The following is a 16,897-nucleotide window of genomic DNA, read 5'->3' as shown; positions in this document are numbered from 1 at the left end:
TGTCCTTCATGAGCTTCTATAGATCTTGCCACAGAGTTCCCCAACTTAATAAAGAAGAAATTGTTTTTTCAGATTATCTATTTTAGTCATGACCAGACATTAAGTCTTGTGTCCTAGTCTCTGGGGAACTCAAATTAGTAAGCCTGCAGACAGATTTTCAAGGGGTTTATCATTTACTGGCTGAAAAAATGTGATAAATAACATATCAGCAAATGCAGGCACCTTTGTGCTTGAGTAGCTTGATTTAGCTCTCAGAAATTAATTGTAGATTTCCCAAAGAGTCTCCTCTCTTGTAGATAGGGAGTGGCCTCTGTAAAAAGCTTGGAATTTCATTAAGATGATCGTTTAAAAACTTCTGGAACATAAAAAGAGCAAAAGGATACTAAAAGCTTAGGTATTTTGGGTTAAATGGAATTAATAGTCAGCAAAAAGTAAAGGAACTAAGAATAGCTAGAGAGCTGACAGTTGATAGATTAAAATGTTGTTACAGATTAAATCATAGAATCATAGAATCCTTAAGGTTGGAAGGGACCTCTAGAGATCATCTAGTCCAACCCCCCTGCACACGCAGGGTCACGTAGAGCACGTGGCACAGGACTGCATCCAAGGGGGTTTTGAAGATCTCCAGAGAAGGAGACTCCACAACCTCTCTGGGCAGCCTGTTCCAGTGCTCTGTCACACTCACTGTTAAAAATTTTTTCCTTAAGTTCCTGTGAAACTTTTGATGCTTCAGTTTGTAGCCGTTTCCTCTAGTTCTGTCAGTGGCCACCACTGAAAAGAGGCCAGCATCATCCTCCTCACTGCCTCCCTTGAGGTACTTATAGACACTGATTAGATCCCCTCTCAGCCTTCTCTTCTCCAGGCTGAACAGGCCCAGCTCCCTCAGTCTCCTCATAGGGCAGGTGTTCCAGGCCCCTGATCATCCTTGTAGCCCTGCGCTGGACTCCCTCCAGCAGCTCCACATCCCTCTTGTGCTGTGGAGCCCAGAACTGGACACAATACTCCAGATGTGGCCTCACCAGGGCTGAGTAGAGGGGCAGGATCACCTCCCTTAACCTGCTGGAGACGCTCTTCTTAATGCACCCCATTCATCAACAAAAATTATTTCAGAGGAAAGAAACCAGATTTTAGAGATACAAGAGAATTATTAAAACTGTATCAGATATTGCAAATGGAAGGAACCAGTTAGCAAGTGGATCTTCATCCACATTAATAAGATGAAGGCAAGAAAGCTACAATATTGAGTATAAAGCATACAGATTAAAGACAATAAATAAGATATTAAGGATAACATAGTAAATGATTAAAAATATTTTATAATCATCTAATGATAAGGATTAAGGATAAATAAATCCTTTAGTATTCAGTAAAGAGTATGATACTGAATTCTGGTACAATGCACAGGTGACGGGAGTGAAGACACAGAAATGGAAATGACCTAACTAATGGGCAAACTTAACTCCAAGAGCTGCATGTGCTAGTGTCAAGGGAATAGGTGATCTCTGTTCAAGAATACTAGAAAAATAGTGCATTTTGCAAAGATGGAAGGCTTTTTGAAAGCCCTACTGCTTTCTCCAGGGATATGTCTGGAGAATAGTAAATGGAGAAGAAATGAGTTGGCAGATCAGCATTCTGATAGCAGTAACACATGAGGATTTATAACATTTTGAAGGAATTAAGCATGCATATAACAGCAGGAGAGTTAGCCTTTTCTCAGATAAGCTTCTGCATGGTACTTGAAAATCCCGGCTGTCAGTATCATGAAAAGAGGTAAAAGATCAAAAATATTCCTTAAACACACAAAAAAGCAAAAAGGTCCAATTTTCACTTGTGAGGGAAAAAAAAAGGAAAAAAAAAAGTAGAATTATTGTGGGAGAAATGCTAGCTTTTTATCTGTTCATTCTCAGGTCTTAATTTACATTCCCTTAAAAAGGTATGATACTTATGTAGAGATACCTCCTTCTTTTGGGAGCAACTGCCTTTCTGGATTGCAGGTTAGGTCAGGAGAAAAAGAAGCACAAGTAAAGATATCTGGGACAGAGAAAGCAACCATGAAAGAGCAGAGTGTGGGTACTGCCTTATTTCTGAAATGCTGTGAAAGGAGAATCTTCCAAGATACCCAGAGTAACTGTGAAGATTGCTGTGACCCTAAAAGTCACTGAGCTGTACTGAGGTGAATAGTACCTACTCCTCAGTGACACAGCGGGGAAGAGGTAGTTTTGTTAACATATCCTTTTACTTCTATTTGTCTTACCCTGCCATGTCCAATCTTTCTTTGAGATGGTGGTGTTCTGGTTTTTACTAAATAAAATCTGCCTCTGGAGTTTAAAGCCCTTTTGACCTTCTCTGACAAACTCAGGTTAAGGGGAAAAAAGTCTAGGCAGATCTCAATAGGCTAATTCAATGATTCATCACATTCCTAGAAAATCAGAAATCGCCTTTCATTTTGCCTTAGCTTGAGATATATTTATAGAAGAGAATCCGGTGCCTTAAAAGCATTTTTATTAGTCATGAGTGAGATGTGCTTTTTTTTTTCTTTTAATTTTTTGCTTTCTTGCTTTTAATTCAATCTAATGAAAATTTTGAATTGTATTTACTCCTCCAGATTCTTTGATATGTTAGTATTAAAACATATTGAATTTGTAGTTGCTCAGAAAAAAAGTTGATTGTATATTTTATACATTTATACCCTACTGTACATACTGCACTATGCATTTTTTTATGAATACTTAGGAAGTCTACCTGACTTACTTTCTAACTAAGAGGCTTCAGGAGCTCTGAGAAGCTGAGCTCTTCAGTGGATGTATCAATAGATGAGGTAGAAAAGGTGATGAGGTGGATACAAGTCTAGATCAGGTTGAAATATGTGTTGAACCAGATAACAGAGTTGGTATGTGGGAGGAAGAGGGACATTTCTGTTCACATTAATGAAAACATCTTTTCTTAGATGATATATAATGAATGTATTAAATTTAATGATAGGTCACATGATTATTGATACGGTGATGGATGTCATGTTGGTTGTCTTGTTGATTGTTTATTCTCCCTGCAGCAAGAGCTTGCAGTGAAATGAAGAGGCATAGAATCATAGAATCATAGAATGCTTAAGGTTGGAAGGGACCTCTAGAGGTCTTCTAGTCCAACCCCCCCTGCACACACAGGGTCACCTAGAGCACGTGGCAAAGGACTGCGTCCAAGAGGGTTTGGAAGATCTCCAGAGAAGGAGACTCCACAACCTCTCTGGGCAGCTCATTCCAGTGCTCTGTCACCCTCACTGTTAAGAAATTTTTCCTTAAGTTCCTGTGGAACTTTTGGTGCTTCAGTTTGTGGCCATTACCTCTAGTTCTGTTGGCAGCCACCAGTGAAAAGAGGCCAGCACCATCCTCCTCACTGCCTCCCTTGAGGTACTTATATACACTGATTAGATCCCCTCTCAGCCTTCTCTTCTCCAGGCTGAACAGGCCCAGCTCCCTCAGTCTCTCCTCATAGGGCAGATGTTCCAGACCCCTGATCATCCTTGTAGCCCTGCGCTGGACTCCCTCCAGCAGCTCCACATCCCTTTTGTACTGTGGAGCCCAGAACTGGACACAACACTCCAGATGCGGCCTCAGCAGGGCTGAGTAGAGGGGCAGGATCACCTCCCTCGACCTGCTGGAGACGTTCTTCTTAATGCACCCCAGGATCCCATTGGCCTTCTTGGCCACGAGGGCACACTGCTGCCTCATGGTCAACTTGTTGTCCACCATGACACCCAGGTCTTTCTCCGCAGAGCTGCTCTCCAGAAGGTCGATCCCCAGCCTGTACTGGTGTCTGGGGTTATTCCTCCCCAGGCGCAGGACCTTGCACTTGGCCTTGTTGAATTTCATGAGGTTTTTCACCGCCCAGTTGTCCAGTCTGTCCAGGTCCCTCTGGATGGCATGGTGCTTCAGGGACGATATTTAGCTTACTATTTGAATGACACCAGCTTGTTGGGTCTCCTGATCCTCACTAGTATTTGCACTGTCTGAGAACCATATGCATTTGCTTCTCTTATTTGACTGGGAGAGTACTTGAGGAATATACCAAATATGTTTGTCCTGTTCTTGCTGTTTCCTGGGTATATGTTTTGACTATGCTATGGCCTCAAAGTCAGTCTTATTTCACAAAATGTGGCTGCTGTGGCTCCTACTTGACCAGATTGAAATTCCTTCTGTAGTGGCAATCAGTTAACGTGGGTATATGTACAAATCATGCTAACTTGAGCAATAATAGCCAATTTTTTTCATGCTCAGCGTTCTGATTTCCATATTATCTCTGCTATTGTGTGGGTACTTTGCCCAGTTACATAATTTGTTTTTAGAAATTATACCACTCAGCTTTGAAAACTTTGGAAAGGTATATGGATGACAACAGGCATACTGGGAAATTTGTGTTTATCAGTCTCTGAAATGGAGGGATTTCAAAGATCATACTAGTGTTAAAAATTGGAAAACATAATGTTTTTTTCTAACCAGCTTGTTAATGCATATTTTAGCTTTAATACCAGCCAGACAAGCTTAGTACAATACATTCATATTTAAATTTTGCCACAGCTCGTGTACAATAAACTCATAATAGCATTTGTCTTTCATTTTATTTTATATAGATATTTTTTATGTAGTATGCAAAAATGAAGAGGAGTTACACTAATGCAAAAGAGTGTCAAAGATGATCTTTTATTAATACTAGAATTAATACCAGAACCCTAAAGAAGGGTTTATTGTTATGCACAAAATGTAATTGCATTCACTACCCTGTAGTTAAACAATCACATTGTAAATTAGAAATAAATCTTCATTAAATATAGTTTTTCAATTACATTAAATATGTACCAAGTGAGCTGTGGAGATTAGTATTTCAAGGAATCTTAATACATAGATAATTAATTGAGGTGATCTTTATAGCTGTGTATCTAACTGCTGATTTGGTCCAAAGTATAGGAGTTGAATTATTTTGTTTGTATGTTCCGTTTGATGAAAGTAAAAAAGATGACCTTCCCTTTTATGTTTTAAGGAAGAATTGATTTTACAGGGTTATAGCCGATTCAGAAGAGGGGATTTTTGTTTTTTCTCCCAAGAAAAGTTATAGGCTATTCAGTTCCTTTTTTCCCCTATTTTTTCTATTCTCTTCTTCTAATTTTTAAAAGGAGATTTTTATTATAATCAAAAATGGTCTATTTTAACATGCAAATGAACTGTTTTATCCCCAGCAGCACAATAACAAGCAGCATTTTACAAAAACAATAAAAGGTTACTTTTTAGTAGTGGAGGCATTTTCTCAGAATCTGATTTTTGTCTTCAGAATGCTAACTTCTGCTACTTGCACCACATTTTTGATGAGAAACCCTGAAATCTTGCAAACAACTTTAAATAATGTAATGATAGACTTGCTTCATGCCTTTTCCAGGCAAACTTTTTATATGTGCAAGGATGGAAATTCCATGTGCTCTCTGGACAATGTATTCCAATGAGGAATGCATTTTTTTTCTGAATGTGTTTGTATCTAAATGTATTCTTACTTCTATTCTTTCTACTCTGTTACTGGATTTAAGAAGTAATAACAATGAGGGTTAGCTTTAAAAGATAAAAGTGGAGGGATTGTTTAGATATAACACAGTGTGTCATGAAAAATGAATGATAATAGTATTCCCATCTAAGAAAAATATGCATGGAAAAATCTAGCCTATGATTTGTTTGAAAAACAAAGAATAGAGGTTAGCTACACAGATAAAGCTAATTCATAAGGAAAACCATTTTGCGAGTGGCAGTTCCCACTTCAGCTAAGTTTGTCCTGCTGTTATCAAAGATTCCCACCTTAGCTGCACAACTGCTGATGCAGCAGCAGCTGCTGAATGGCTCTGCATTATAGCCTGGTCGAACAAGGCAAACTGATACTGCTTTCAATTTTTCCTAAGAATTATCTTCCAAATTTAGATTAGCAAGCTGTGATATTGGTCAACTGAGAAGGTTATATGGGGGCTGTGTCTGTGCCCAAGAAATAGGCAGCCGTGCAAAAGCAGTTGTAGAAAAAGAGGAAGAAAGGAACAAGGATATAACCATAAATGGAAAATAAAGCTCTGGAGAGTAATGAAAAAGATAAGATATTGATCTGAAAAGGTATGTTAGCTTTAGTTTCTGGGAAAGGCTTATACTTGTATAGAGATATATGCAAACATGCATAGGGATCACAAAGGCAGTGATTCCCTATCTTTCTATTGCCTCAGTATCTGTCAGAAAAAGTGATACTGAGGCAAATACAGTATTAAGTTGAGTTTCCTTAATTTGGGTAAATTTGACAGTAGGATGACAGGCCAAATGTTTCAATTCTCCAGAATAAATGAGAGCCATCTGTGAGAGAAAATACACAGTATTGATGGAAGTGCACCCCTGAAAATTTGCACGTGGAAAACTCTTTCCTAAAGTTTCTGCTCAGAAATAAGCATATTTCATATATTATTTTCTGTTTTTTAATGTTATTAAGAAAATTATATATAATTATAATTATTATAAATATAAATGTTAAATATTATATGAAGACAAAAACTAATATCTTCAAATATTCATAAGTAAAGGGTTGTTTTTCTTGTTCTTTCTCCTTGCATTAGGACATTAGGATGACAACTAACATACAGGAGTATAAATAACGTATACATCATAAGTATATAGTGCCCTTGCTTTAATATCTAAAATATTTCTAAGATTTGTAACTTGTCTTCCCTGCACACCTGCACCAGCAGAGTTATATTATTAATGCCCTGTTAAAAATTGCATATTTGGTTCAACAGTTAGGATCTTTGTGTTGGGGTGTCTTGTTTTCCCATTGAATATGGCTGTGGCATTTAGCTACACTCAGATGTTGACTCCCGTATCCAAAATGACACCTCTCCCAGATTGCCACTGTGGAGAGCTGGAATACTGACTTCCCTGCAGATTGCCTCAAACTTCATTTCACCTACATGCATTTAGTTTTTTGTTTTTCCCTATGTTCTAGAGGTTAGAGGTTATACTTAACAGTGATTTGAAATTCTCCCTCCCAAGCTGTGTGCCTTTTCTCTGCACGTCAGCATTTCCTCTCTTGCAGGTAATGAGTATGAAAACCCTCCCTGTGGAGGGAGTATCTTCATCTCTGCCAGAATTATAATCCAGCGATAGTGTCTGTCTGAAGTCTGAAGTCAAAATATTATTTAGCAAAATTTCCCATATTCTCATTATAGAAGACAGGACACTGTCAGACAGAAAATAAATTTCTTTGCCAGAACTCTGCGGCAGGAAGGAGTTAACTCTCCACACAGAGCTGTACCTGGGAAAGGGGCTGTCTGTCTTCAGGCAGTTCCTTCATTCCCAGAACTGGTGCAATGTGACAGCAAATTAGATTACTAAATCTCATGCATTTGCACTTCTTGTAATATTAGCTCCGTTTTTGTAATAGCTGGACTGAAGCAGCTTTTGTTTAGATACTGATCATCAACTCACAGAAATTTCAGGAATCATTTTGTAATATAAACTGAAAAAAATTGTAAAATCCACTGAATTTCATATTAGAATTCAGAGAAATACTGATTCTTTTGCAAACAAACAAAAAAGCATGTCAAGTTTGTTTTCCCCACTTATACTGAGTGAGTTAAAAGAAAATACAATAGCCAAGAAGAATTTTGTTGAGTGGGAACCATTCCACAAAATATGAGAACATATCAAGCAAATCATCAAGTTTCTCTTTAAAAAGTTTTACAGTGGCAGTTACTCTGATCTTTGTTTTCTTATTTTTCCTGTCTGCAGATAGTAGTATAATCCTGAGGTCAGCTAAGACCTTAGCGCCCTGGATCCAGATGCTTCATATACCCTGTAGCCACAAGAAGTTAAAAAAAAAAAAAAGGAAAAATGTTTCTTTCTGTCAAACCTGATAAAATGTATAGGGGAGTCTGGGAGATAAATAAAGCAGAGAGAGTGGTATCCTTTGAAGTTCCCCTGTGAAAGGTCTGAATCAGCTGATAGCTGAATCTGTTTTCTGGGTTTTGTGTTTTGGGTTTTTTTTTTTTTTTTTTGAAGTTTTGCTGTAGTCTTTATTCCAAACCTAAATTTAAGTTGTCATAGTATCCCCATTCAATTTTGATTGCACTTAACTAAAGACAGATTTTTATTTCCTTAAGCAGACCTAAAGTTTGTTTCTGGTCATATTTTTGAGAAGCTGTAGCTGATTGAGTGTAGATCAATGCTAACCTTTTCTCTTTTTTTTATCTTTTTGTATAGAAAACTGAAGCTCAGATTCTCTGTTAAAAATAAAAAAGCAAAATAGTTTATAATCTTACTCAATCTATTATACACTATCTGAGATGAAATACTATTATTCTGAAAAAGTGAAAAAAAACTCTCGAATGACCCATTGCCAGAGTTGAAATAGCTCTTATAAGGAAAAGACATAGTTCATCTGTACTCTATCAGTCATTCTCCATAGCTAATTGTGACCTACATATTTTCATAATCTTGTCCTTATTATGATGAGTTTTTTTTCCTTCTATAGAAAAGCAGCACGGAATTCCTGGCATAATTTCTAAACCAAAGAGACTGATTAGAGTTATATACAACATTCTCTTACAAAATTTTGACATTGAGAAACACGAACTTGTAGCTTTGGGAATAAAAGTAACAGTATGTGGTAAATGCTTTTAATGGTGAAGTATTATATTTTAAACCCTGCTGAAACATTTGGCTTTGAAATGAGAATTATATTTAGAATCCAATCAAAATAGTTGATACTTTTGTATGAAGATACTGTAATCTTATTCAGAGAGGTACAGAAGCATAATTTGGCAGATAAAGTGAGAATGACTTGGACATATAAAAATGCTTATGGGAGAAAAATGTTTTTTTCCAGTTGAGTTTGCTCTCTTAGCGGTAAAATATCAGTAGTGCTTAAAATGCTAACGGTATTCAGCATGTCTGGTAAATATCTTATGTTTCTCTTTGGATCGCTATAGTTTTCAATTCATTCTTTACCATCAGAATCAAAGAGAAATCAGGCAACTGCAACCATAGGAAACCATGGTGAGTTTTTTATTACTACTAGGTGGAGAGAAATCTCCTGGTACACTCTTACTTCAGAATGATTTATACTCCAGAACTGTAAGCATCATTACACTTAAAATTCTGGAGATAGGTTTGTCTACAACAGGGACAAACTTCAGATCTGGAAAATGTATCCATAGAGGAGGGCACTTGTTGAGTGATAATGAGATTTACTTTGACCAGGGGAGGATATGAATTAATATTTGATATTGAACGATTGCCAAAGCATGAGGATTCCCTGAAGGGTTACTCTGCTGAACTCCAGATGCTGAAGAGTAAGGAATACAAATGAAGAGCTTTAAATAATGCTATTTGGCATACTGTTTTACTCAAAACAGGAAGAAATGGCTGTAAAGACAAAAAAAAAACACTATTCAAAAGAAAGAAAATCAAGGTCCAGTTTAAGAAGTATATAGGATTGGAAGCATAAAGACAAAAGATACTAAGATTTTTGTGCTACAGCCTCTTATCCTTCACATCCAGGGGAATATCTTTTGTCTACAGAAACTTAATAACATCTTTGGGAATATCCTTTTATAGGGCTGTGAAGTATTCTGCAAATTTCTGATATTACATAAAATTAAAAAATAATTGTTAAAGGCCAGATTCAGTTATTATTGAATAAGGATCTTCCTTCAAAATCAATTGTACTGGATTTGAATGAACAGTAGAGACAATGCATGGTCAGGACACCAATATTTGCATGCCCTAAAATTTCAGCTGTCCATCTTCATTGCCTTCTAGCTTGGCACTAGAGCTATCAATGTTGGAGGTACCTGGATGTTGCCACTACTTAATACAGAATGCATGACAAACCTTGTAATGGATTTAGGGGATTTTGGAGAAAAATATATACCATCAAACATGTTCATTAGAGTTTTGAACTTGCACTACAGTGAAAAAGATTGTGGTGCATGTAGGTCACTGCTGAGGGTGGCAGGAAATGTGGAGATGAGGAAGATCAGTATTTGAGTATCAGTATTGATTGCATAAGTTGTGTAGGAGGGATGTCTTCCATTCTGCACTGGCTACATCCTGACTTGTGGCCCACCCAATCTGACCCCCACAGCTCACTGGTGTCATAAGTTCCCCAGGCTATCTTGCATGTTTGCAATTTTCCCTCTCGCTCAGCCAGTGTGAATTTAAGTCTCCAAGAATTATACCCTTTGTGCTGTTGCTAGGTCGCTCAGGGATCACCTAGAAGCAGCAAATTCTACTAAATTAAGCAGAACTTTTGAACTCCTCTTGCCAGCTTTTGTCTTGTTGACTGATCTGGAAACCTCCATGCATTTTAATTTTAAACACACATGCAAACATAGAGGATTTTTCTCAACGCTTGGAAGGGTCTTTTCATGTTTTGCTTTGCTCTAATCAGCTACTAGGCTGCATCTCTAGGAGGGAAGCAGTAACTATCCACTATTCCCACACAGACTTTATCATACACCCCAGGAAAAAGGCGCATATTTAAAGCTTAAATAATTCTGTCTGCTTCTGGTCTGCATTAGTCATGTTGCTAATGTGCAGAAATATATTGCTTTGAAAAATGTAGATCAGATTGTATGATATACGTGAACCTTGAAATATCCTTTAAAATCTACAAAGTAAGTATGTCTCATACCAGGCTTACAGTACTGATCTCCTGCAGAGTTACTGCAGGGATAAATGTAAGTTATCAAGCTGGGCTTGAAGCGTAGAGTATTCGGTAAACTGCAGGAAGCTGGGATTTTGTTTGTTTGTTTTTAAAGTGGGAAGGGCAGAAAAGTTTTTATTTAAGTGAATGTTTGTCAGTAAGAAATGAGTTGGCCAAGATGTATGAGATTTGATGGTATTCCTTGTTCATTTGCAGTATGTGTGGTTTTCATCAACAGATTGGATAACAAAGCAGAACACACGTGAACCACAGTCATGTGGACACACAGTCACATTCACAGCCTGAATTCTGGAAAACTTGCTAGCCACACCGAGCCATACTGTGCCATAAGTAAACTTCTGTGTAGCTACATGGAAACAAACCCTGTGGTGCTTTTCCTGTAGTCACTGAGAAACAACTGTCAAAGAGTACAAAATTTTTACCTTAAAGAGTACAAAGATGTTTATATGAAGAGTGCAATTTTTTTATCTTTTTTCTTTAAGGGAGGGAGTGAGGAGGATGGGGCCAGCTTCCTTTCAGTGATGGCCACTAACAGGACTAGAGGAAATGACCACAAACTGAAGCACCAAAAGTTCCACAGGATCTTAAGGAAATATTTCTTTATGTGAGGGTGACAGAGCCCTGGAACAGGCTGCCCAGAGAGGTTGTGGAATCTCCTTCTCTGGAGATCTTCCAAAAGCACTTGGATGCAGTCCTGTGCCATGTGCTCTAGGTGACCCTGCATGTGCAAGGGATTGGACTAGATGACCTCTAGAGGTCCCTTCCAGCCTTAATGATTCTATGATTCTATGAAACAAAATAGCTTCTTGATTTTTCTTTCTAGTTATGTACAGCAATCTGGAAGCTGTACAAATTCATTGGATGGATTTTAGGTATCAACAGTGTATTAGCACATACCTCACACCTGGGCTAATCCTTGAGAAGTGTCTTTACTGGAAAAGGAGAGGAGAAGAAGAGGAGAAGGAGAGGAAAAGGAGAGGAGGAGAGGAGAGGAGAGGAGAGGAGAGGAAAAAGGGTGCTGGAGTGAATTGTGATGATAATTTCTATAAAACAATTTTCAGATGAGATGATCTAAATGGTAACATAAAATGTTTTTAAGCTCTGGGCCTTTTACGTGATATATTAAAGAATTATTTTTATTGCTTGTTTCCACTTGTTTCCATTTAGAACAATTCGATTTTGTATCTTTATCCTCTTGCTAGCCAGTTCTTTGCTGGCTATTTTGTTTTCCACAGATAAAATATCTGTTCTACCGAAATTGGTGTCAAAGCTCGAGCAAATTACAAAAATTAGCTTAGGGTTGTAAAATGAAGCTAACAAAAAGATGACTACCAACAGCTAAATGGAGCCAGTCTTTGCATGTCGGAGTATCCTATACAATCTAACAAGCTACTTATAGTACTTTTCATAACAAGGGGCTAGAGTACACTTTTTTTTTTTTTTTAAGCAATTCTACATAGCTTTGAAAATCCTACTGCTTGTTTTGCACAGAGCAGAATTCTAATTTATAGATACTTATTTTTCCCCAGTAATTGCATTTGCAGGTTTTAGCTACTCATTTGGAAACCACTGATTTATTACAAGGTAAATGAAAGTGGATGGTTTGATTTGTATTGTAGTCTATAAGAAAAATAATGGCCAGCAGGAGTTTATTAAGCAGCCATTATCTCTAACAGCCTTCAAAAGTGTGTGTGGGGGGAAGCTTTTATTTGCTTTTTTTTTTTCTTTTTTCCTTGATTCCTTCTGTTAAGTAATACTTTGTTAATGTGAAATTTGATTGGGACTTAAGAAAATGGAAGAAAGTTCTCCCAAAACATCTTGAACATTTCAGTGCTTAAAAAATATTGTGTTTGCATAGTCATAGAAACACATTGAGATAATCTTCTTCCAGACTTTTATTTCCATGGGTAAAAAGAGAGGTGAATGGCAAAATTTTGAGATGATGCAGCAGCTATTAATTGCTATAGTTATAGTGCTTTAAAAAACTCTTATGTTTTTCTACATATGTCAGGTCTTCCCTCATGCTATTGATAAAACCTATCAGTGTGTTTTCTGTACATAAAATCATTGAAAGTCTGCTGACTGAGAATGTTTTTCTTAATAAAATTAGTTGAGATTTTTTTCTGATGGATGATAGGATAGTAAAGGAAAGCCAGAAGTGTGTGTACTGCTGGGTAACCAAGGTAAATTGAATCACACCAGCATACTAAATGCACTGCAATTATAGTGCAATTAAGTGCATATACACACATATATATTTCTATCTTTCTAGTATCTTGTGCCATTAGAATATTTTTCAGCTTGTTGTTGTGGAGACAGTTTGTAAATGTAGTTGCTAATAATATACCTGGAGCTCAGAAAGAAGTTGCAGAGAAGATTCTTCTGTACGTTTTTTTGACAATATCGCTCTTTTTTCATCTCATTGCTACCTCCTTTATTACCAAACATTAATGATCGACAAATGTTTGGAGCCTTCAGAATACATTACCGTTCCATCTAACGTTTCTCATTTAGCAAATATAATTTGAACACTTGTTTTAAATATTGGTTGCTAATCTGGGGTATAATTTGACAGAATGAACCCACTAAGGGCACAACAATATCAATAATTTGTTTATGTTTTAATAGGTCTCTGTAGAGATGTCAAAGCTTGAGGCCCAGTTGGACTCAACACTTACTGAGCAAAAGCAGGCATTTATTTCAAAAAAGCTTCATTCTGAAAGCAGTTGAAACCAGGACATATTACTTGAAGAGTTTAGGCCTACGATTTTTCCATGAAATTCAGAGAGTCAAAGGCATAATTTGGCCTTTGACATTTGAGCTTATTTTACAATTTTCTCATCTTCAGTCTCAAGCATGACGTCTTTTTAAAATAACCTATTTGTTCTGGTAGTATGAAATCCTCACAGCTGATATTGGCTTGCAAATGGTAAAGAAAATGCTTTGGTTAATTTTTCAGGCAATCTTCATTTATTTCTTATAACTGTGCAAAATGTACAAGTATTTCAGAAAAAAAAGAACGTGCAAGAGAGAATTGTAAATTGTGTGTGTGTGTGTGTAAAGGCAGGCTGGACTGCAGCATGCAATATCTGCTGAGGACATTTTAGGATTCTACAGTATTCAAAATGGGAGAGGTCTCATTATCTACTCACTCTCCCCTTTTTCTGATTGGCTTGAGATAGTAATTTATCAGGAGGCCTTTGGAAAAGTCCTTGTTAAGCCACAGACCAGACATATTCTGCCAAAAATATCTGGTACAAAAAAGTCTACCAACTTATTTTGTGTCAGACTGCCTGCCCTAGTAAAAACCTCTGAAATGGAAGGAAGAATGCTTCTCCCTGTTCTTAGACTGTACCTTAATTTTGTGTTATGATGATAGACTTTAGGTAAGTAGTCAGTCATGATTCACTGTCCTCGGTACAAGTTTGAACTATCACTGTACAAGCACATCAGCTATGTATGTATGCTGTATGATGAAGGAAAGAGATTTTCAGGAGATGTTCTTCTTCTTTAATCCTGAGAAATAATGTTTCTTCATGTGAAATGTTTCTTTTTTACAAAGCATTTCTAGCCAGTATGCCAAAATTGACTTCATTCTAATATTATCAAAATAAAACTGTTGTAAGAGATGTGTATATCTGTGGCTCATATTCTGGTTTATCATCAGTGAAACAGGAAGCACAGAGAAATTGCAAAGAGCATTTTTTCTAGTGGTTTAAAAATATATTGAAGTTAAGCATTCCAAATAGTTCCAGCATGTACATTCCTCATGACTTCTGCAAGCAAAGAACCCACATGGAATGTTGTTTTTTAATTATTGTTATTATTTTTAGGGCAGTTTAAGAAGCAGTTTCAGGCACAGATTCATGAAATCTGTCAGGAAAGATGGCTGAACATTTAAAAGTCACATTTTTGAAGTATAAATTCTAGGGCCACAGACAAAACTGCTTGAGTAATTGAGCACTTGCTGTGCACATCCATTTATTCTGCTGCTCTGAGGATATAAAACTAGTCCGGAGATTAAAGCAAAGGTCTAGATTTGAGAATTTCTGAGTTCAGTATGTGCAGCTCCCTCAGAATGTGCTGCATGCTCTTCCAAAGAATGCAACAATTTAAAAGTCTGTATCATGCTGACTTTCAAGAAGAGTTTTGACCCAGTATCACTTAGGCATTATTAAATTTCACCCTTATATTTTCTGAGTCTCATTCTTCATCAGTAATGAGGTGGTAACAGTGCTCCCTGTCTTCCAGTTCTTACTGCTTTTGTTTCAAATTCTTCAAAAAAGGGGCTCTTTCGGGTTGTTTGGCTATAATGAAATGTGACACAGGTATAATAACAAGCACCAGACCTGCTGTAGTAAATTTTAAGTACATAAACAAGTGTTAATTTCCTACATGATCAGGGACACTCCTGAACATCTTGAGAAACAATTAAACAATTAAACAATTTCTGAAGAAACAATAAAGTGTAGAAGAAGAAGAATACATGAGTTCTTCCAAAACATTGTGGCTTTCTTATGTGCTTATTTCAAAATGATAAAAACTGAATGAATAAAGAGCTTATTTTTGCTTTTTTTTATGTTATTGAGGTTTCTTGAAAACTACTGTCAGAGCAAGGTAATGATGGATATACACAGCAGTTTGATGACTAAGCTCTTTCGGATCACAGCAATGAAGTACCAGACTCTTGTTAAGAATATTCATTAAAGATTACTTTTAATAATGTATTTAAGCAAAAATGGCTTATACTACCTGTTTCTAATAATCTGAGAATCAGTGCTTAACTATCATTGAAGTATTTGCCTTTGTGTCTCTAATGTCACATATCATATGCAAGGGTAAATCAGATACTCACCAGGTAAATATTTGTTGATATTTCCATCTCTTTAGTTGCTGTTCACTATATTTATTTATTTATTTATTTATGTTGGAAAAGTGTTCTTTTGTGCTTTCTTAAGTCTGACTGTGAGCTAAATTCCTTGTAGGGAAATATGAACAATATTAGTAAAAATTGCACATCTGGATCTAGGATAGTGTATGGACCTTGCATATCTGCTAGCAAGGATTCAGATGGATGAATCATCTCTGTTTTCTCAAACAATTCAAAGGTGAGATAGATAGGAACTGACACAAATATACTGATTCTCTCAGCAATGCAGATCTTTCCAAATAATTATCCTGAGCTTTCAGCCAGTTCAAGCAAACCACAATTATATACAGATCACAAGGGATGGAGAGATTATTGACCTTTCCATTCACATTCATTTTGCAACCCTATGTTTATGAAATGCCATGAGAAAAATACTGCATTTGCCTACCTTCCTTATGATTAGCTAAGCTGGGGTTTAGGGGCTGGAGAACTCCTTTCTTCCACTGCATGGTTACCACAAAATAAGCACATCTGCTGTAGCTTTAAAATCCAGTGGATTCAGTAATGCTTTCCTAATTACCACAGCTACGGCACACAGGACATTTCTCCAATTCCTGGCTCTCAATTCCAGTGAAGTCACCACCCACAAAGTATTGTCTGTGCAAGTCAAACTCCTGGCAGCAGGCTCAAGAACCATAAGAGATATGTCAGCACACAGTTTAACTTCCTTTTTGCTGCGTGGGTGACCAGAGCAACAGGAAGGCTGTTTTTATTGAATCCTCATGGAAAAAAAAATTCTCAACATGCGTTTCTTGAAGAAGAAACAAAAAAAGGACTGTAGCAAGACAAGCACCAAATCAGCTTTAAATGCTCAGGAAATAAATAATAAACCTCAAAGGTAAACAAACTCATATAATGGGTTATTCACAAAAACAGCATGTACATTAACACTCTTGATCTTATATTAAACCTTAACCCAAAAAGAAAAGATTGAGGGGAACCTGAGACGCTAGCAACATTTCAATGGTAAGAACAAAAACAAAATACAGCTGAAATTTACAGAACTGAGTAGAGGGTTCAATTTGTAGCAATGTTCATGTGACACTGACAAGTTTTACATGCTGTAGCAAATTGTACATCCTGCAGAAAATTCTGTTTCTACTCTTGGCCGTATGGTGGTCCCATAGTGTTGGATTTCTAGCTCAGAGTAGAAAATACCCTGACAATAATAATTGGATCAGTTCTTCAGCTGATGTGAATGTGCTTGTCTTCTGAGTGTAGAGAGTGAAAAAAACA

General features: G+C 36.9%; 1 protein-coding gene across 1 annotated transcript in view; it reads left to right on the top strand.

Annotated features, from left to right (window-relative positions):
• MALRD1 (MAM and LDL receptor class A domain containing 1) overlaps positions 1 to 16,897 on the top strand; it is a 228,689-nt gene that overhangs the window by 182,645 nt on the left and 29,147 nt on the right. The window lies entirely within an intron of this gene.

The sequence above is a fragment of the Tinamus guttatus genome, unplaced genomic scaffold, assembly GCF_059628265.1.
Source record: "Tinamus guttatus ecotype Peru unplaced genomic scaffold, ASM5962826v1 Tinamus_guttatus_pri_ptg000209l, whole genome shotgun sequence".
Lineage (NCBI taxonomy): Eukaryota > Metazoa > Chordata > Aves > Tinamiformes > Tinamidae > Tinamus > Tinamus guttatus.
This window is presented reverse-complemented; position numbering and strand designations above follow the sequence as displayed.